The sequence below is a fragment of the Vulpes vulpes genome, unplaced genomic scaffold (assembly GCF_048418805.1).
Source record: "Vulpes vulpes isolate BD-2025 unplaced genomic scaffold, VulVul3 u000000709, whole genome shotgun sequence".
Taxonomy (NCBI): Eukaryota; Metazoa; Chordata; class Mammalia; order Carnivora; family Canidae; genus Vulpes; species Vulpes vulpes.
In genome coordinates, this window is record NW_027325751.1 from 129,332 (window position 1) to 150,543 (window position 21,212).

The 21,212-nt window shown below is 38.6% G+C and overlaps 1 long non-coding RNA gene across 2 annotated transcripts in view; it reads left to right on the forward strand.

The window, feature by feature from the left end:
* Positions 1–21,212, forward strand: part of LOC140596798 (uncharacterized) — a 71,111-nt gene that overhangs the window by 39,759 nt on the left and 10,140 nt on the right. The window contains exons 3-4 of one of the 2 annotated variants that reach the window (XR_011998668.1): positions 7,208–7,311; positions 19,135–19,351. This is a non-coding gene — a long non-coding RNA (uncharacterized lncRNA). Of the gene's footprint in view, positions 1–7,207; positions 7,312–19,134; positions 19,352–21,212 lie in introns of those variants that run through there. The other variant, XR_011998669.1, reaches the window with a different exon arrangement.

Sequence of the window (21,212 nt, forward strand, 5' to 3'; positions counted from 1 at the left end):
CTTGCCCCTCCCTCCCGGTATATAAACTTATTGTTAGTATCCCCATAACTTAGATGAAAACAGAGGCCAGTCATGTGGCTAATAAGTGGAAGTCCCCCAACTTAACCACCACTCTAAATTACTGACACTAAAAGAAAATTCTCCAGAAAAACATGTGAGATTTTTCCCAAAGTAGGAAAAAGAAGGGTAAACAAAAGAACATAGTCAAAGAAAAGGAGTTAAAATCACTGTAGCTGTTTTACAAAATTATCAGTATTATTGTGAGATTTTTATCTTATTTTACTTATATGGAGAAAAGAATAAAATAAAGATGAACTAAAATAAAGATGATTAATGTAAATTTATCACATTAAAATCAAGAAGAAACATAGTACTTAGTGTGCAAGTTCTCAATGTTTTGGTATTATCATTGAAACAATTTTTTAATTTTATGAGTCTCTAGAACAGGGCCATATACTAATGTGTATTTCATTAAATATAGCTTAATTAAATACATTTTTGCGTGTAAGATTGTATAAACCAAATATAACATTGCTTTCACCTTAGGACCAACAGTGACACATCCAAAATATTTACAAATTCAACTCCAAGAGCCTGGAAGAAAGATGCAGCCCTTCACAGACATTCTCAAGAAGCAGTTAAGAGACTTTACCCCCATATAACACAGTATTCCCTCAGTCCCATTTCACATGGCAGCTGCTGTTTCTATAATATTTCTTTTTGTCTCTTCTGCCTATTTTGGAAGAGACACCCTATGACCTTACTTATATAGGACTATTTACTTCCTCTTCTAGGCTTCCTCTGAATCGTGGCACATTTCTCCACCTGTATATTAAAGGCCCTTCCTATCTTCCCACGAAAGAAAGGACCTTCGTTCAAACAAAAGAATAGGGAGAAAGGCTGATAAAGGTCAAATGATAGCAATGCCATATTCTAGGCAAGTACTTACTTAATATAGCTTCATGAAAATGAAGTTTCCCATACATAGAAAACCCAAAAGACTCCACCCCAGGATTGCTAGAACTCATACAGCAATTCGGTAGTATGGCAGAATACAAAATGAATGCTCAGAAGTCAGAAGCATTTCTATACAATGAGACTAAAGAAAGAGAAATTAAGGAGTCAATCTCATTTACAATTGCACCCAAAAGCATAAAATACCCAGGAATAAACCTAACCAAAGAGGTAAAGGATCAATACCCTAAAAACTACAGAACATTTCTTGAAACAAATTGAGATAGACACAAAGAGATGGAAAAATATACCATGCGCATGGATTGGAAGAATTAATATTGTGAAAATGTCAATGTTACCCCGGGCAATTTATACGTTTAATGCAATCCCTATCAAAATACCATGGACTTTCTTCACAGAGTTGGAACAAATTATTTTAACATTTGTGTGGAATCAGAAAAGACCCCAAATAGCCAGGGGAATATTAAAAAAGAAAACCATATCTGGGGGCATCACAATGCCAGATTTCAGGTTGTACTACAAAGCTGTTGTAATCCAGACAGTGTGGTACTGGCACAGAAACAGACACATAGATCAGTGGAACAGAATAGAGAATCCAGAAGTGGACCCTGAACTTTATGGTCAACTAATATTCGACAAAGCAGGAAAGACTATCCACTGGAAAAAAGACAGTCTCTTCAATAAATGGTGCTGGGAAAATTGGACATCCACATGCAGAAGAATGAAACCGGACCATTCTCTTACACCGTACACAAAGATAAACTCAAAATGGATGAAAGATCTAAATGCAAGACAAGGTTCCATCAAAATCCTAGAGGAGAACACAGGCAACACCCTTTTTGAACTCAGCCACAGCAACTTCTTGCAAGATACATCCAAGAAGGCAAAAGAAACAAAGGCAAAAATGAATTATTGGGGCTTCATCAAGACAAGAAGCTTCTACACAGCAAAAAAACCAGTCAACAAAACAAAGGCAACCTACGGAATGGGAGATGATATTTGCAAATGACTTATCAGATAAAGGGCTAGCATCCAAGATCTATAAAGAACTTATTAAACTCAAAAGAAAAGAAACAATCCAACCATGAAATGGGCAAAAGACATGAACAGGAATCTCACAGAGGAAGACATAGATATGGCCAACAAGCACATGAGAAAATGCTCTGCATCACTTGCCATCAGGGAAATACAAAACCACAATGAGATACCACCTCACACCAGTGAGAATGGTGAAAATTAAAAAGGCAGGAAACAATGAATGTTGGAGAGGATGTGGAGAAAGGGGAACCCTCTTGCCCTGTTGGTGGGAATGTGAACTGGTGCAGCCACTCTGGAAAACTGTGTGGAGGTTCCTCAAAGGGTTAAAAATAGATCTGCCCTAACAACCCAGGAATTGCACTGCTGGGGATTTACCCCAAAGATACAGATGCAGTGAAATGCTGAAACACCTGAACCCCGATGTTTCTAGCAGCAATGTCCACAATAGCCAAACTGTGGAAGTAGCCTCGGTGTCCAGCAAAGGATGAATGGATAAAAGAGCTGTGGTATATGTATACAATGGAATATTACTCACCCATTAGAAACGGCAAATACCCACCATTTGCTTCGTCGTGAATGGAACTGGAGGGTGTTATGCTGAGTGAAATAAATCAATTGGAAAAGGACAAACATTATATGGTCTCCTTCATTTGGGAAATATAAAAAACAATGAAAGGGAATAAAGGGGAAAGGAGAGAAAATGAGTGAAAATATCAGTGACAGTGACAAAACATGAGAGAGACTTAACACTGGGAGATGAACAAGGGGTAGTGGAAGAGGAGGTGGGCGGAGGGTTGGGGTGACTGGGCGATGGGCACTGAGGGGGGCACTTGGTGGGATGAGCACTGGAGGTTATGCTATATGTTGGCAAATTGAACTCCAATAAAAAGTAAATTAATTAAAAAATGAAACTTCCCACCTTTGATAAATAATAAAAGAATTGGAGCAAAATCCTATTGATAATTTATTTTCCTATGGCAACATATGGCAAAAATAACAGTCACTGATTTCACAGATCTTTACTGTGAAACAGAGGCAGGAAAGTGAAAGATAAAGATAATGACTAAAAAGACATAAAGCAACAGCAATAGTTACATTTTTGTTAGCAGACCATGTGGAACTGGAAAGGCACTGCTGGAAATAGGAATTTAAAAGTAGAAGAAGAAACACAGTATTAAACTATTTAAACTTAGTAGTTTTTCCTTCAATTATTTATTTTACTGACAGCGTTGTGATGTTAGAGGAGGATAGAAGAGGAGGGAATTTGACAGTCACACTAATTTTGAAATGCTTATTGGACATACAAGTAGAGATGTGAAGTAAACTGTTGGATAAATGTAACTCAAACTCAGAGGAAAAGTCTAGACTTTAGATATAAATTTGGAGATCATCATGAAACAATGGTGTTAAGTCATGAAATTGGCTGGTATTACCTCAGAAGATGATAGAGAAAGAGAAGGAAAATTTATATTAGGGTAAGAGGAGAATAAAAAAAAAGAGGTAGAAAAATAAGTCAGTGAAATAAGAATAAATGGATGAGTGTGTGGTGCTGGGAAAACAAGGAAAAAGTCAGAGTGGTCAGATATGCTTAAGGTTAGATCATTTGGAAGAAAAATTTCACTGATTTGGCAATGTCAAAGTCAACGGTGAACTTAGCATGAGCAATTTCAGTGGAATGTGGAAAAAGAATCAGGATTGAAGTGGATGTAAATATTAAGGGGAAGTGATTGTGAGTAGAAAGAGCCTTCAAAAGAAAAGAAAAAAGAAAGAGCCTTCATAGGATAATTCCACTAAACTTCTTGTTATTCTCATCAGGCAAAACCCAACTTTAATTACTGCCCTCCTTACCTCTATGGTAGCATCGTCCAGTGATGCCCTCATTTTCTGTATGTTTGTTTATCTCTTATTTATCCCTCTACTTCATCTTACCTTTCAAAATTTCTTCACTGTGTCTCAGGGAATTCATTTTCTAAGGTAAAAAGACTCCCCTAATATCCTCAACCATATTTAAAATGTTATCTTGGGGACATCCGGGTGGTTCAGTGGTTAAGCTGAGCCTTTGGCTCAGGGCTTGATCCTGGAGTCCCGGGATCGAGTCCCACATTGGGCTCCCTGCATGGACCCTTCTTCTTCCCCTGCTTGTGTCTCTGCCTCCCTCTCTGTCTGTCTCATGAATAAATAAATAAAATCTTTTTAAAAAGTTATCTCAGCTTCCTTATTTTATTTTTGCCTTGACTGGAACATTGTTTGTCTCCCCTCACATGCTATAGTGGCCAGGAGTGGGAGCATTATTGTTGCTCACTTTTGCTATTTCCATGCAATACTCCTCCTCTCTTGAGAGTTTCCCCAAAAGGTTGAGTAGGCTTGTTAGTTATCTTTAAAGTAGGAAAGTTCTAAGACAGTATTACAAATAGCCTTTCTGTTGCTGATGACATCCAGGGCTCTTACTAGCGTTTGTTTATTCTCCATAATTATTATTTGGTGTCAGAATATAACTCAAAGAAATACTGTTTCAGTTATGTCAGAGGGCAAGGATTTTGATCATGAAGTTTTTAGCTGCTTTAACTCCCTCTGGATGTTATCTCTGAATAATAAGCTAACATATTTTTCGAAGTATAAAATACCAAAAATAGTCATGTGTGGAAGAATATTGTGAAATAATGTGAGTTGAGAAAACCCAGGAGCTAATACAGTGCACGAGAGAGTAGATAGAAACTTTGTTGTAACTGTATGATAATGAAAATATTCCATATGCTAATTTCCATTCTAATTTCAAAATTAGGTTATAAAATGCTTTGGCAAAGCAAGATTTTTCTCTGAGTGTATGATCCATTTTGTTTTCATGAAACGTTCATCAGCCTTTAACCCTAAGAAACATTTGAACCTAGGAAGATGATCTCTTTGGTGCAAGAATTTTCCTATTAAATGGCTCATTATTCAGTTTTTATTAACTGAATTTGATCAAAAAGATCAAGTGCCCAAGAAGTTGTATAATCTGTAATTTTAGATAATCTTTTAATAATCAAATACGTTTCTTTCATATGCTCATAATTAAACCCATGGTTCATTAAATGACATTAATTTTTAAATTTTCTATAACATTCACTCATCATCTCAAATCCCTTAAGTATTTCCTTAGTAAGGATAAATGATATATTGGATCATGACTAGTTTCATTGTTTAGCATAACAACTTGGAAATGAATCTACCTTCAGGATTATTTTCCACCTATGAATAGGCCTCAGTGGAGATAATAAACCCTTGGATACCAGAGAGATTAATTAGTGTGATGGTCTCCAGAGGTCCTCACTGTCAGTTCTCTGCTTTATCTTGGGATAAAGCCTTCTTAGTGAAAACTTTCCTCTGCTTTGTGAGTGTAATGTGGTTTTTCTTTTAGAAAGTGGTCACGTATCCCAAGAGTCTAATTTAATGTATTTGCTGGTCAGTTTGACTTTTCCTTCTCATAGTGTTCTCATAGAACATAGTTCAAGGTAGAGACTGAATTCTCTAGCTGAACTTTTCAAACTAGTGTTGCAATCATTAAAATAACAACAAATAGGAAATCTGTGGTTACGTAGACTGTCAGTTCCTTGATTGCAGATAAAACATAACTGTGAATGTAGATTGCTTTCCAAATTTCTTAAGACAATTTTTTTTTGTAAAAACTCTTCCAATTGCCTATTCCCAGAAAATACCATTGACTCTGTCAAAACCATAGGTTAGTATTAAATACACACACCTGTAGATTTTTTTCACATAAAAAATATGTATATGTCATTTTGTTTTTGCTTCCTGTTTGTAGCAATCACACTGTTTTTCTTACACTGAATATGAAATGTTTTCCTTTTATGAATTAAACAATTACCAGTAGAGTACATTTGGAGATGTACAAAGTGATCTGATATGTTTATCTTTGAGTATAAGAGAGAATTTGCAAGTGAGAGCTAAGTATTATGCCTTACTTTACAAGTTCTTGGGGCTTAATTTACCTCATCTATGAAGTTAAAAACTTGTACTAAATTATAAATCCTTGAAGAGCTGAAGGGTTAGGAATTGTTAATAGATGGCCATGAGCCCGTCTAAGATTAAAAATTAAAAGTTGAACAATGGATATTTAATAATCATAAAAGAATTATTAAGCACTAAATTTATGCATGACATTTAATTTCTTCAAGAAAATGTAAAGAATAAAGTCTCTTGCCTTAAATTGGCTTATTTTATAAAGAAAGAATCACACAGGCAACCAGATACATTAAAGAAGACGTTCTATATATCTTGATTTTTTTTCTTCATCCAATCTATTTACTTAAGTCTCTTAGCTACACCTTGTGCAATGAACAGTGGATTGAAAGATGAATAAAACATAGCCTCTTACCTCAAGGAATTTGTAGTAAATATGTTTAAAAATCACAGCAAAGGGGCTGGGTGACTCAGTTCATTAAGGGTCTGACTTTGGCTGAGATCATGATCTCAGGGACCTGGGCTTGAGCCTCCCGTCAGGTTCCCCACTCAACGGAGAGTCTGTATCTCCCTCTACCTCTCTCTCTCTGCCCCTCCTTCTATTCATGCTCTTTGTTTCTCTCAAATAAATAAATAAAATATTTTTAAAAATCACAGCAAAAATATGACCATGGAAAAGGAAATATTAAATTTATAAATTTATAACTTAGGCTGTAGAACTTACCATTCCGAACTGATATGATTTCTTTATTAAATCAGTGGCTTTCAATGTAAGTGCTAAAGTCTTGAATTTTCCTAGTATGGCGTTTCTTAATGCCATATTTTTCCTAGAATAGTAAGCTTGATGAAATTAGGGATGTGTGTGTGTCTCTCTCTTTTTTTGTTTTTGTTCTTGTTTCTATACATAAGTTTATTTTAAAAAATGTATGGCCTTTTTACAAAATTTTTCCTTAAATTCCAGTTAGTTAACAGACAGTACAATACTGGTTTCAGGTGTAGAATTTAGTGATTCAACAGTTACAAACAACACCCGGTGCTTATCACAAGCGCACTTCTCGATCCCCATCACCTATTTAACCCATCCTGCTGGGCACCTCCCCTCTGGTAACCATCATTTTGTTCTCTATGGATAAGAGTCTGTTTCTTGGTTTTCCTCTCCCTCTCCCATGTTGTTTGCTTTTTTTCTTAAATTCCACACATGAATAAAATCATATGGTATTTGTCTTTTATTTAGAGTTGCGAGGCTAACACAGCATCATGGCTGGCATGAGAAGATGCTCAATGTGTTTACTGGAGTGAATTTAAGGGTGTAAGCATGAGTTGACGTTTCTTATCGTGGTAAGTTTTTACTGTCTACTTTGAAGTACAACACACAGAGAAGTGCACAAAATACTAATGTGCAGCTTGATGAGTTAGGGCAAAGTAACACGTGTATAATGACCACTAAGAAAAAAAGAAAGATCATCATCCTTTCTTAATCCTTACTCCCTCCTTCCTTCCAATAAGCCACTATTCTGAATTCTTACACTGTCTACTGTGGCCCCAAGGCTGTCAAAAGCACTGCTCATCTTCTAATCACCTTTAAGAGAATCAGGAGACACTACAATGGGAAATGCTAGACTCCCCTCCTGTGTTTCTTTTTTCTCCTGAATCTTGGTCCTTAACATTTGGTCTACCATAGCTGGAAATTCATGACAATACTTTAAATAAAGATTAGAGGTCATATTGAAAATTATGGCTGTTTTTTACAACAGAAATACAAATACACATGTTAATTTGTTGGTTTTCAAGTTATCTTTATTCCTATTTACCAATATTTGTTCTTCAGGTGTGATTCTTAGACTTAAATACGTAAATATTGTCACATACAAAGAATGTATTCAGTCAGATGCACATGAAGTAGGTAGAGTTGAATAGGTTTGAATGTGAAAGTAATACTTTTGAGGTGTATTTTCTATAGAATTAGCTTTTCTTCAAGCCAAGAGGACAATATAGAAGATACATATTTAATTGTATATTTACTTAGGTTCTAATTATAGGACAGTTTTCTCCTTTCATATTTATTCCAGGTAGTCCTAGAAAATTTTTATAATAATCTAATCACAGCTCAATATACATTATATATATTGAGGATATATATTATATTATCTTCTTCCAACAAATTAATTTATCATAGTTATTTAAGTGTTAGTTTCTTCATAGAATATTTAAATATGATTGAATTTGGGAAGAAGGTATTCACATATGCATTTTCAGGATCACAGACTTAGGAAAAACATACTCATATTTTATAATTGGACAGTAATTTCAATTATTATGTCCCTCACATTCCTGGAAATTTAATGGATACATATAGGAAGAGAACCTGGAATACACAGTATAACACTAAGACATGGATTAAATTCCTCTCAGGAATCCTTTTTGCCCTTATGAAGTCTGTCCTACTCTCTTTTCTGTCACTTCACTTTCTTGTTTGATTATCTGTATTTAAATTTGCAGTTAGTCAGTTGCCTTTTTGTTACAATTTACATGTGGCAAACCTCTTGCTCTCATCATAAAGAAGGGTCACTGAAAGTTAGGGAAAATCAGCACGTATCCACAATAATAGGCTGAAGTTCCTATTGTCTGATAGGCTTGTACTAGACACATTTTCCCATCCATTTCACAACACCTGATTTCTTGTCTCTGCCTGTCTATAGATGGAATGTTCTTTCAGCCAACCCTTGAATAGACCAATTCCTACTGAGAGTAGGGTAAGACTAGATTCAGATCTAATTTCTCCTACCTTCAAGCAGGCTGAGGTCTCTATATTTAATCCCATTCACTTTCCTCTATGTATTCAATCCCATTCACTTTCCTCATACCTATTTACTACACTGAGCTAAATAAATAGCTCTGTCAGTTTTCTGTGGACAAGGATGATTTCTTATTCGTTACATCCACTAACAATTATCCCAGGAGTAGTACATGGCAGATGCTCAATAATGTACGCATACTGAGTGCCTGATTTAAAATAGAGCTACTGAAAACTGACAAAATCTAGGTGATCTTGGAATGTCTAAAATTGGGGGAGGGTTTAGTGGTCTGCCTATCTATTTACCTACCTACCTATCAGTTTCCCTGCCCACTTATTTATGTATCACTGAAAACCTTCAATAGTATGATAACTAAAATTAATAAACAATTGCTCTAAGTCAATGGAATTGAAATGGGGGATGAAATCACCAAGTCACTGCAACCTTAAATAAATGTTTTACTTCACCTGTCATCAATTTCTTCATTTGTAAATTGAATGGCTTTAATAGATCCCCTCTGAGGACTTCTTTTACTCATTTTGTGATTTAAAAAATTTTCAGTTCTGTCTACATTTTGATCCAGTTGTTAATTAACAGGGATATAACTAGTTAATAGAAAAAAATCAGAAGGAAAATTTGGGAATTATCATAATCGACAAACAGGGAGATAAGTCCTTTAATAGTCAGTGATCTATGTAGTTTCTTATTAAGTCATTTTCATTCTGTTGATATTTCTATTTTCATGATTTCTTTGTTTTTATATTTCTGAGCAGATTTCAGTCATATAAAACTTTAGGGATTTTTCCAAAGAAGTATTGCAAATTCTTTTAATAAGTTGTTTGTGAAAAACAGCATTTAAAACTGGAATTATTAGAATTAATGTTAATCCTCTCTAGGTATATTTCTCAGCAGATGGGAGAATACTTAGGCTATTAAACCTAATTCATGAATCACTATCTAGGGTAATGAGACTTTAATATTCATTTCAATTTTTTCATTAATTCAAAGTGTCCAGGGCTTTCAGATAAGCCCGAATGAATAGATAAATAAAAATATTAAAAAACAAACAGTTTAATGTACCTTTATTTTATTATTTTTAAAGATTTTATTTATTTATTCATGAGAGAGAGAGAGAGAGAGGCAGGCACAGACACAGGCAGAGGGAGAAGCAGGCTCCATGCAGGGACCCCGATGTGGGACTTGATCCTGGGACTCTGGGATCATGCCCTGAGCCGAAGGCAGACACTCAACCCCTGAACCATTCAGGCATCCCTGAATGTACCTTTAAAAGGTGAACAAGTAGAATTATATCTCTGTTTCCTACCTGGCAATTATACAGTATGAATGGTTTCCAAAAATACAGCCAGAAGATTGAACGTAATTTTTTTCTGAGGATAAATTGACAATTGGTGGATTTGGTAAACTGAAATAGCCTCCCAATAAAAATTCCATAAAAAATTTGGAAACCATTTATCTGATAAAGGGTTAACAACCCTAATATATGAGAAACTCCCACAACTCAATAGCAAAACAAAAACAAGCAAAACAATCTGATTTAAAGATAGACAAGACAACTGAATATTTTTCCAAAGAAGACATACAGATAGCCAACAAGCCACATGAAAAGATGCTCAACATCACTAGTCATTAGATAAATGCAAATCAAAACCACAATGAGATATCATCTCATGTCTGTTATAATGGCTATTATCAAAAAGACAAGATATAATAAGTGCTGGCACAGATGTGGAGAAAAGGCAATGTTTGTGGCTATTGGTGGAAATGTAAATTGGTATAGCCACTATGGAAAACCCCCACTGTCGATGTTTCTTGAAAAATTAAAAATAAAACTACCATATCATCCAAGAAATCAACTTCTGGACATTTATCTGAAGAAAATGAAAGCAGCATATCTGCACTCTCATGTTTATCACAGCATTATTTATCGTAGCCAAGACATAGAAACATCCTAAATGTCTAACAATGGACAAATGAAAAAAGAAAATGTAGTGCATGTATATTGTGTATATATACACATTATATTCCATATATAATAATGCATTATTAATCAGCCATGAGAAAAACCAAAGAAAATCCTTCCCATTGTGACAGCGTTGATGAAATTGAAGGTATTATGCTAAGTGAAATAAATCAGAGAAAGACAAATACTATATATTACTTACATGTGGAATAAAAAAAAAGAATTCATAGGAGCAGAGAATATATGTATTTATTCATGAGAGACACAGAATGAAAGAGATAGAGGCAGAGACACAGGCAGAGGGAGAAGCAGGCTCCATGCAGGACTCCATCCCCGGTCTCCAGGATCATGCTCTGGGCTAAAGGCAGCGTTAAACCGCTGAGCCACCCGGGCTGCCCTAGGGTCTGTTTTCATCTATTTCACCGAACACCTATATTTTCACCCTAAATATCAAATAGAAGTGATACTGTAAGGTGATCTTTATGCCCATAATACCATACCATTGATCAATTGTCTGTTTTTGTCAATACCATACTGTTTTGATTATTACAGCTTTGTAATATATCTTGAAATCTGGGACTGTGATACCTCCAGTTTTTTTCTTTTTCAGATTGCTTTGGCTATTTGGGGTCTTTTGTGGTTCCATACATGCTTATGAATTACTTGTTTTAGTTCTGTGAAAAATACTACTGGTATTTAATAGGGATTCCATCAAATCTGTAGATTTTTTTTGAGCATGGGATATTTTATTAATACTTGTTCTCTCATCTATAAACATGGAATATTTTTTCATTTGGTCTTCAATTTTTTTCATCAGTGTTTTATAGTTTTTCAGTATCTTTCACTTCCTTGTTTATGTTTATTCCTAGGTATCTTATTCTTTTTGGCGCAATTGTTAATGGAACTGTTTCTTAATTTCTCTTTTTGCTTCTTCATTATTAGTGTATAGAAATGCAGTGGATTTCTGTATATTGGTTTGTATCCTGTGACTTTCCTGAACTCATTTATCAGGTCTAGTCAATTTTTGGTAGAATCCTGAGGGTTTTCTACATATAGTATCATGGCACCTGCAAATAGTGAAAGTTTTACCTCTTCCTTACCCATTTGGATGCCATTTATTTCTTTTTCTTTTCTTATTGCTGGGGATAGGACTTCCAGTACTATGCTGAATCAAAGTAGTCAGGTGGAAATCCTTGTCTTGCTCTTGATCTTGGGGAAAAGCTCTCACTTTTTTCACCATTGAGTATGATATTAGCTGTTATTTTTTCATATATTGTCTTCATTCTGTTGAGTTATGTTCCCTCCAAACTTATTTTGTTGAGAGTTTTTATCATGAATGGATGTTGTACTTTTAAATGCTTTTCTGCATCCATTGAAGCAATCATGGTGTTTTACACTTCTCTTGTTGATGGGATGTATGATGTTAATTGATTTGTGAATATTGAATCACATTTGAATACTAAGAATAAATCCCACTTGATCATGGTAAATGATTTTTTTAGTGTATTTTTGGATTTGGTTGGCTAATATTTTGTTGAGGATTTTTGCATCTATGTTCATCAGAGACATGGGCCTGTAGTTCTCTCTCTCTCTCTTTCTCCCTCCCTCCCTCCCTCCCTCTCTGTAGTGTCTTTATCTGGTTTTGGTATCAGGGTGATGCTGGCCTCATAGAATACATAGGAGCTTTCCTTCTGTTTTTCAAGTAGTTTAAGATGAGTAGGTATTAACTCTTCTTTAAATGCTTGTTAAAAAGAAATATTTAAGAACTTATTTATTTATCCATGACAGAGAGAGACAGAGGCAGAGACACAGGCAGAAGGAGAAGCAGGCTGCATGCAAGGAGCCCAATGTAGGACTCGATCCCGGGACTCCAGGATCACACCCTGAGCTGAAAGCAGATGTTCAACCACTGAGCCACCCAGACATCCCCCCTCTTTCTCCTTTTTATGAGTCTGGCTAAATGTTTATCAATTTAGTTTATTTTTAAATTGGATTTCAATTTTCCAACATATAGCATACCACCCAGTCCTCATCCCACCAAGTTCCCCTCAATGCCCATCACACAGTCACCCCAACATCCCGCCCACTTCCCCTTCCACTGCCCCTTGTCCATTTCACAGAGTTAAATGTCTCTCATGTTTTGTCACCCTTACTGATGTTTTCACTCATTTTCTCTCCTTTCCCTTTATTAGCTTTCACTAATCTTTATATTCCTCGGATGAATGAGACCATATAATATTTCTCCCATTCCGATTGACTTACTTCACTCAGCACAATACCCTCCAGGTCCCTCCACATTGAAGCAAATGGGGCTATTTGTCTTTGCTAATGGCTGAGTAATATTCCATTGTATACATATAACACATCTTTTTTTTAAATTTTTTTAATTTATTTATAATAGTCACAGAGAGAGAGAAAGAGAGAGAGAGAGAGAGAGAGAGGCAGAGACACAGGCAGAGGGAGAAGCAGGCTCCATGCACCGGGAGCCTGATGTGGGATTCGATCCCGGGTCTCCAGGATCGTGCCCTGGGCCAAAGGCAGGCGCTAAGCCGCTGCGCCACCCAGGGATCCCCCATATACCACATCTTTATCCATTCATCTTTCGATGGACACCGAGGCTCCTTCCACAGTTTGGCTATTGTGGATATTGCTGCTATAAACATTGGGGTTCAATTGCTGGGTCATAGGGCAGATCTATTTTTAACTGTTTGAGGAACCTCTACAGTTTTCCAGAGGGGCTGTACCAGTTCACATTCCCACAAACAGTGCAAGAGGGTTCCCCTTTCTCCACATTCTCTCCAACATTTGTTGTTTCCTGCCTTGTTAATTCTCCCCATTCTCACTGATGTTAGGTGGTATCTCATTGTGGTTTTGATTTGTATTTCCCTGGTGGCAAGTGATGCAGAGCATATTCTCAAGTGCTTGTTGGCTACACCTATGTCTTCCTCTGGGAAATTTCTGTTCATGTCTTTTGCCCATTTCATGATTGGATAGTTTATATCTTTGCTGTTGAGTTCAAATAAGTTCTTTATAGATTTTGGATACTAGCCCTTTATCTGATAAGTCATTTGCAAATATCTTCTCCCATTCTGTAGGTTGTCTTTTAGTTTTGTTGACTGTTTCTTTTGCTGTGCAGAAGCTTCTTATTTTGATGAAGTCCCAATAATTCTTTTTTGCCTTTGTTTCTCTTGCCTTCATGGATGTATCTTGCAAGAAGTTGCTGTGGCCAAGTTCAAAAAGGGTGTTGCTTGTGTTCTCCTCTAGGATTTTGATGGAATCTTGTCTCACATTTAGATCTTTCATCAATTTTGAGGTTGTGTGTGTGTGTGTGTGTGTGTGTGTGTGTGTGTGTATGGTGTAAGAGAATGGTCTAGTTTCATTCTTCTGCATGTGGATGTCCAATTTTCCCAGCACCATTTATTGAAGAGACTGTCTTTTTTCCAGGGGATAGTCTTTCCTCCTTTATCGAATATTAGTTGACCATAAAGTTGAGGGTCCACTTCTGGATTCTCTATTCTGTTCCACTGATCTATGTGTCTGTTTTTGTGCCAGTACCACATTGTCTTGATGACCACAGCTTTGTAGTACAACCTGAAATCTGGCATTGTGATGCCCCCAGCTATGATTTTCTTCTTTAGTATTCCCCTGGCTATTGGGGTCTTTTCGGATTCCACACAAATCTTAAAATAATTCATTCCAACTCTCTCAAGAAAATTCATGGTATTTTGATAGGGATTGCATTAAACGTGTAAATTGCCCTGGGTAACATTGACATTTTCACAATATTAATTCTTCCAATCCATGAGCATGGAATATTTTTCCATCTCTTTGTGTCTTCCTCAATTTCTTTCAGAAGTGTTCTGTAGTTTTTAGGGTGTAGATCCTTTACCTTTTGGTTAGGTTTATTCCTAGGTTTCTTTTTTTTAATTATTTTTCTTTTTTCATTCATTTTTTATTGAAGCTTGATTTGCCAACGTATAATATAATGCCCAGTTCTCATCCCATGAAATGCGCTCCTCAGTGCCTGTCACCCAGTCACCCCAACCCTCTGCCCACCTCCCCTTCCACCACCCCTAGTTCGTTTCCCAGAGTTAGGAGTCTTAGTTTTCTTATGATTTTGGGTGCAATTGTAAATGGGACTGACTCCTTAATTTCTCTTTCTTCAGTCTCATTGTTAGTGTATAGAAATGCCACTGACTGCCACACTGCTGAATTGCTGTATGTCTGGCACTCTTGGGGTAGAGTCTTTTGGGTTTTCTATGTACAGTATCCTGCCATCTGCGAAGAGGGAGAGTTTGAATTCTTTGCCAATTTGAATGCCTTTTATTTCTTTTTTGTTGCCTGATTGCTGAGGCTAGGCCTTCTAGTACTATGTTGAATAGCAGTGGTGAGAGTGGACATCCCTGTCTTCTTCCTGATCTTAGGGGAAAGGCTCCCAGTGCTTCCCCACTGAGAATGATATTTGTTGTGGGCTTTTCGTAGATGGCTTTTAAGATGCTGAGGAGTATTCCCTCTATCCCTACACTCTGAAGAGTTTTGATCAGGAATGGATGCTGTATTTTGTCAAATGCTTTCTCTGCATCTATTGAGAGGATCATATGGTTCTTGTTTTTTCTCTTGCTGATATGATAAATCACGTTGATTGCTTTACGAGTGTTGAACCAGCCTTGTATCCCGGGGATAAATCCTACTTGGTCATGGGGAATAATCTTCTTAATGTAATGTTGCATCCTATTGGCTAGTATCTTGTTGAGATTTTTTGCATCTGTGTTCATCAGGGATCCTAGTCTATAATTCTCCTTTTTGGTGGGGTCTCTGTCTGGCTTAGGAATTCAGGTGATGCTGGCCTCATAGAAGGAGTTTGGAAGTACTCCATGTCTTTCTATCTTTCCAAACAGCTTTAGTAGAAGAGGTATGGTTTCTTCTTTAAACGTTAGATAGAATTCCCCAGGGAAGCCATCTGGCCCTGGACTTTTGTGTCTTGGGAGGTTTTTGATGACTGCTTCAATTTCCTCCCTGGTTATTGGTCTGTTCAGGTTTTCATTTTCTTCCTGTTCTAGTTTTGGTTGTTTGTGGCTTTCCAGAAAAGCATCCGTTTCTTCTAGATTGCCTATTTTATTGGCATAAAGCTGCTCGTTATACGTTTTTAAGATTGTTTGTATTTCCTTGGTATTGGTCATGATCTCTCCTATATTATTCATGATTTTTTAAATTTGAATCTTTTCTCTCTTCTTTTTAATAAGGCTGGCTAATGGTTTATCTATCTTAATTCTTTCAAAGAACCAACTCCTGGTTTTGTTAATCTGTTCCACAGTTCTTCTTGTCTCGATTTCATTGAGTTCTGCTCGAATATTTATTAACTCCCTTCTTCTGCTGTGTATAGGATCTATTTGCTGTTTTATTTCTCCAGCTCCTTCAGGTGCTAGGTTGGCTTTCATTTTTGAATTCCTTCCAGTTTTTGGATGGATGCTTGTATTGCGATGTATTTCCCCCTCCGGACTGCTTTTGCTGCATCCCAAAGATTTTGAACGGTTGTATCTTCATTCTCATTAGTTTCCATGAATCTTTTTAATTCTGCCCTAATTTCCTGGTTGGCCCTTTCATCTTTTTGCAGTTTGGTCCTTTAACTCCTGGTGTTTGAAATCCTTCCAAATTTCTTATGATTTAGTTCTGATTTTAAAGCATTATGGTCTGAAAATATGCAGGGGACGATCCCAATCTTTTGGTACCAGTTAAGACCTGATTTGTGACCCAATACGTCATCTATTCTGGAGAAAGTTCCATGTGCACTTGAGAAGAATGTGTATTCAGTTGCATTTGGATGTAAAGTTCTGTAAATATCTATGAAATCCATCTGGTCCAGTGTATCATTTAAAGCTCTTGTTTCTTTGGAGATGTTGTGCTTAGAATATCTGTCGATTGTAGAAAGCACTACATTGAAGTCACCAAGTATAAGTGTATTATTATCTAAGTATGACTTCACTTTGTTTATTAATTGACTGATATACTTAGCAGCTCCCACATTTGGGGCAAAAATATTCATGATCGTTAGGTCCTCTTGTTGGATAGATCCTTTTTATTTTTTTATTTTTTATTTTTTTGGATAGATCTTTTAAGTACGATATAGTGTCCCTCTTCATCTCTTACTACAGTCTTTGGGATAAGCTTTATCTAATATAAGGATGGCTACCCCTGCTTTCTTTTGAGGACCATTTGAATGGTACATGGTTCTCCAACCTTTTATTTTCAGGCTGTAGGTGTCTTGGAGAGCTGGTTTGGTGGTTACATATTCTTTTTGTTCCTGCTTACCTTGGAAGCTCTTTATTTCTCCTTCTATTCTGAATGAGAGCCTTGCTGGATAAAGTATTCTTGGCTGCATGTTCTTCTCATTTAGGACCCTGAATATACCCTGCCAGCCCTTTCTGGCCTGCCAGGTCTCTGTGGAGAGGTCTGCTGTTATCCTAATGCTTCTCCCCATAAAAGTTAAGGATTTCTTGTTTCTTGCTTCCTTAAGGATCTCTTTTTCTTTGGAATTTGCAAGTTTCACTATTAAAGGTCGAGGTTTTGAGCGGTTTTTTATTGACTTTAGAGGGGGGAGGGGATCTCTCTATCTCCTGGATCTGAATGCCTGTTCCCTTCCCAAGTTAGGGAAGTTCTCAGCTATGATTTGTTCAAATACACATTCTGGACCTCTGTCCTTTTCAGCGCCCTTGGGAACCCCAATTAAACGTATATTTTTCCTTCTGAGCCTGTCATTTGTTTCCCTTTCCCTTAACCTATCCTATGAGCTTTTAATTGTTTTTCTCTTTTTCTCCTCAGTTTCATTCCTTGCCATCAGCTTTTCTCCAGTGTCAGTCACTCACTCTTCTACCTCATTAAACCTCATTGTTATGACCTCCAGTTTGGATTGCACCTCATTTAATTGATTTTTAATTTCGGCCTGATTAGATCTAAATTCTGCAGTCATGAAGTCTCTTGAATCCTTTATGCTTTTTTCTAGAGCCACCAGTAGCTTTATAATTGTGCTTGTGAACTGGCTTTCTGATATTGAATTGTAATCCAAATTTTATAACTCTGTGGGTGAGAGGACTGTCTCTGATTCTTTCTTTAGAGGTGAGTTTTTCCTTCTAGTCATTTTGCTCAGTGCATCGTGGCCAAAAACAAGTTGTACTGGAAAAAGGAGAAAAGGAGAGAAAAAAAAGAAAAGAATAAAAGCGGGGGGGGGGAACAAACGGAAAACAAAAATCAAGGGGGAGTGTCCTCTGATTCTATACACTGTAAATCCCTCGACTGCTCTTGAACTTTCTAGTGCTGCTTGGTCAATAACTTTATTTCCCCCTGTCCTTCTAGCTGTTCTTCACCTGGGGGAGGGGCCTGCTGGGCCTGCTGTGCTGATTCTCAGGTGTGTGCACCTGGTGGAGATGCCCAGCCCCCTGCCAGGTGCATTGCTCCATGGGAGCTGTTTATCCTGTGAGGCGCCTGCTCAGTCCGGGGTAAAAGGTGACACCAGTAGGAACAACAGTGGCAGCGGCCAGCTCTCCAGCCCTAGAGTCAAGTCCCGCAGTAATACCGGGAGCTCCCAGTCCACAGGGACCTGGATGCTCCCTGGGCAGGGGCACCAATCTGTACAGCTGGGGGCGGCAGCAGGAGCGTCCTTGCTCTCCTGTGTCCTCCCAGCCTCTGCCTGTCCTGGGGGGTGCCGGATCTTGGGCTGTGTCCCCCGTGCCCTGGGCTCTGGGGTCCTAACCGTTGGAATCCAGCTCCTGGGCTCGCAGCCACCTCCGTGCATCACCGCCACCTGAACTGCTCCAGGGCCATAGTGGACGCATGCTCCAGGCCTTTAGGGAGCTCTACCTGGGGTGTGTGGCTCGCTCTCCCCCAGGGTGCACTTCCTCCATTACTGCACCTGGGAGCCTGAAGGCATCACCACCCCTCTTGGGATCCTGCCCGAGCTCCCTCCCAGCGCCTTTCCATCTGGAAAGTTTGGTAAAGCTCCCGCTTCTCCGGGCCTGTGCTTTCCTGTCTTGGGGGCACTTGCTGCGTGGCCTAAGCCTGGCTCCTCACGGGGCCCCTCCCGCTTGGCTGCTGTTTTCTTTATTTTTTGTATCCATCTTCCTACCTTGATAGAAGTGCCAACTCTTCTCACTGTAGCATTCCAGCTGTTCTCTTTTTAAATCTCAGACTGAATTCGTAGGTTTTCAGGATGATTTGAAAGTTATCTAGGTAAGTTGGTGGGGACAGGTGCCTTGGGGACCCTACTCTTCCGCCATCTTGCCCCGCCTGGCCACGCTCAAAATTTTTAATGATTCTTAGAACCTGGATATCCTGACTGATGCAGCAAGAGGGCAACAATCCGTGTATATTCAACTGTTGTCTTTCTTCCAGGGCAAAAGCCAAGTCAGAAGAGTTAGAGGCCATGCAGTCCCATTGTTTGAAGAACGGAGTCACCGACCTCTCCATGCCCAGGATTGGATGTGGTCTTGATGTCCAGAGCGTGTGAAGGATATCTGAGGCTCTCAGAACGCCTCTTCATCCAGGATGGACCGGCAGGGCCCCTTCTCTCCAGAGCAGCCTCCGGGAATTGCCCCACAGAGGGGAAGCGGTGAGTTGGGGGGCACGTCCAGCAGGGGCTGAGCAGGCGCCCACCTGCGGTCTTCACCAAGTGCACGATGCCTTCCCAGAGCCTGATAGTCCTTCCTTGGCTGGACGGCCAAAAGGAGTAGCCAAAAAGGACTATCAACGGGTTACAGCCTCTTTTCCCCCAACGGGCTGCTGAGGGGCAGCAGCACCGGGTGCCCACCCACCTGGGGGCATGGAGCCGCATGTGGCCCCTGCAGGCCCTTAGCCCCAAGGACAGCTCCCCGGGAGGGCCGGCAGTGGGGCAAGGCCAAGCTGGGGACCCTCTGCAGGGCTGCATCTGCCCAACAGTGGCTGACAGGGTCGGCCAGGGAGGGCGGCATGCAGGGCAGGAGGCAGAGGCTGCTGGGGCCCTGGTACAGGCTGGTTGATCTTCTTAAAGAACCAGCTCCTGGTTTCATTGATCTGTTCTATTGTTTTCTTAGTTTCTATTTCATTTATTTCTGCTCTATGCTTTATTATTTTCTTTCTTTTGCTAGTTTGGGGTTTTATTTGTTCTTCTTTTTCTAGCCTCTGTAGGTGTAAGTTTAGGTTGTTTATTTGATATTTTTCTTGCTTCTTGAGGTAGGGCTGGATTGCTCTAAACTTCCCTCTTAGAAAGGTTTCTGCTGGATTGCAAAGTTTTTGGACCACTGTGTTTTCATTTTCATTGGTCTGCAAGTGTCTTTAAATTGCTTCTTTGATTTCTTCTCTTACAATTTTAAATATTTGATTACATGTGTATATTGGAAAACATTATGTAATGTCAAGAGCATGAGGTCTGGAATCCCATTACGTAGTTTTAAACCTTCCTCATAATTTACTACCTACATGACACTGGATAGACTAGTTACACTTCTGAAGCCTCACTGTTGTCATTTATAAAATCAGGATGGTGATAAAAGCACCTGCTTCCAGAGAAGGATACAGTCAACAAAACTAAAAGACAACCTACAGAATGGGAGAAGATATTTGCAAATGACATATCAGATAAAGGGCCAGTTTCCAAGATCTATAAAGAACTTATTAAACTCCACAGCAAAGAAACAAACAATCCAATCATGAAACGGGCAAAAGACATGAACAGAAATCTCACAGAGGAAGACATAGACATGGCCAACATGCACATGAGAAAATGCTCTGCATCACTTGCCATCAGGGAAATACAAATCAAAACCACAATGAGATACCACCTCACACCAGTGAGAATGGGGAAAATTAACAAGGCAGGAAACCACAAATTTTGGAGAGGATATGGAGAAAAGGGAACCCTCTTACACTGTTGGTGGGAATGTGAACTGGTGCAGCCACTCTGGAAAACTGTGTGGAGGTTCCTGAAAGAGTTAAAAATAGACCTGCCCTACGACCCAGCAATTGCACTGCTGGGGATTTACCCCAAAGATACAGATGCAATGAAACGCTGGGACACCTGCACCCCGATGTTTCTAGCAGCAATGTCCACAATAGCCAAACTGTGGAAGGAGCCTCGGTGTCCATTGAAAGATGAAGGGATAAAGAAGATGTGGTTTATGTATACAATGGAATATTACTCAGGCATTAGAAATGACAAATACCCACCATTTGCTTCAACATGGATGGAACTGGAGGGTATTATGCTGAGTGAAGTAAATCAATCAGAGAAGGACAAACATTATATGGTCTCATTCATTTGGGGAATATAAATAATAGTGAAAGGGAATAGAGGGGACGGGAGAAGAAATGGGTAGGAAATATCAGAAAGGGAGACAGAACATGGAAGACTCCTAACTCTAGGAAATGAACTAGGGGTGGTGGAAGGGGAGGGGGGTGGGGTGGGGGCGACTGGGTAGTGGGCACTGAGGGGGGCA